At 30.1% G+C, this 1,691-nt stretch overlaps 1 protein-coding gene across 1 annotated transcript in view; it reads left to right on the forward strand.

The window, feature by feature from the left end:
• LOC102676775 (heparan sulfate glucosamine 3-O-sulfotransferase 5) overlaps nt 1-1,691 on the forward strand; it is a 146,566-nt gene that overhangs the window by 129,829 nt on the left and 15,046 nt on the right. The gene's annotated exons all lie outside the window — the stretch shown is intronic.

Consider the following 1,691-nt stretch of genomic DNA (forward strand, 5'->3'; position numbering starts at 1 on the left):
TAAATTCATCTTTTTTAAGTGAAAGCTTATATATTTATATTAAATATTATGTGAAATTTTTGTTGGAAAGAAAAACGATATATTTTTGAAAGTATAATATTTGTTCGATCGAGCCTTGGATTTTCTTCATTCAGACCTTCAACCGACGTATTTCATTTTTAATAAATTTTTTATATTATAATATTTTTTATAAATTTTTTAATAATATTTTTTATAAATTCTCCAATGTCGAATATTTTATCTTTTAAAAACAACACCGAAACGAGTATGAAATATTGTCTCATAGAAGAATAGGTCTATCGACTTACGAAGCTTGTTTCTCGATTTATTTCTTTGTTACGATATCTCTTCGAAGAAAAGAGATTCTATCTTTCGAAGAAGAACGACGAATTGTTCTTTTTACGGACAGTAACGATGCTTTCGTTATTCGTTCAGTGTCCATCTCTCGTCACAGCTTGTAATTCTACTCGAAAATGGACTCGTGCCGTTTCCACTCTTCGAGACTTTTCATTCTTCTACAGTTGGCGTCGATACCCACTTTTCCAATTTCTTCGCTTTGACTCGAAAACTGTTATTCCGTCTCCACTTTTGCTTTCCGTTTATCCTCGTTTAACATGGATTTTGGTCTACCTCGAGACTCGTTTTTGAAATTCTCAGATCCGAATTTTTGAAACCGCCATCGAACGATCTTTTCGTCGATGGAATTTTCTTCGAAAGCTAACCTAATATTTCGATGAATTTCAGCTGCACTAGCTTAAATTCGAACGATATTCCAAATTCGTTTAAAAGTTCGTGAAAAAACAGTTAAACTTAATAACAAAAAGCTACATCTGCATAACAACAATATTCTAAATTCATTCACTTTTTGAAAAACAATTAATAACGAAAAAGAAGTTATTGTTATTTGTTGAATTGAGATTTGAACTTTTCTTCTATCCTTCGATATTTTTTAATGTTAAAAACTGGAAGCAGCGATAATAATGAATTATCGAATAGTAAATTAATCGACTTATCGAATCATTTCTTCGAAAGCTAACCTAATATTTCGATGCGTTTTAAGCCACATTCTCACAAGAAATAATAAATATTCCAAATTCGTTCAGTCGTGAAAAAACAATTAAACTAATAACGAAAAATTTCGATGAGTTTTGGCTGGACTCGTGATCCAGCTTAAACTCGTACAGGAACAATATTCTAAATTCGTTGTGGAGAAACAGTTAAACTAATAATGAAAAAGAAGTTATTATGGAAAGAAAAAGTAAGGTTAGGTTAAATAGAGTTTACGAATTGCGGTCGATCGTCGTTTATTCTAAAATTGGCAAGTTGATGTGCTGCANTAATATATAACTCTTTGTTGAATTTTGATTTGAATTTTCTTTTGTATCTTTCAATATCTTTCAATATCTTTCAATGGTAAAAACGAAAAATTCGAAGCACCGATAATAATGAATTATCGAATAATAAATTATTCGACTTATCGATGGACTCTTCTCCTCAAAAGTTAATATTCTACGTAACAATATTTTAAATTCGTTCACTTCTGAAAAAATAATTAAACTAATAAAAAAAAAAGAAGTTATTACGAAGAAAAGGAAAAGTAAGGTTAGGTTAAGTAGAGTTTACGAGTCGCGGTCGATCGTCGTTTATTCTAAAATTGGCAAGTTGATGTGCTGCACAATATATAACTCTTT

Source organism: Apis dorsata, unplaced genomic scaffold (assembly GCF_000469605.1).
Source record: "Apis dorsata unplaced genomic scaffold, Apis dorsata 1.3 scaffold_170, whole genome shotgun sequence".
Lineage (NCBI taxonomy): Eukaryota > Metazoa > Arthropoda > Insecta > Hymenoptera > Apidae > Apis > Apis dorsata.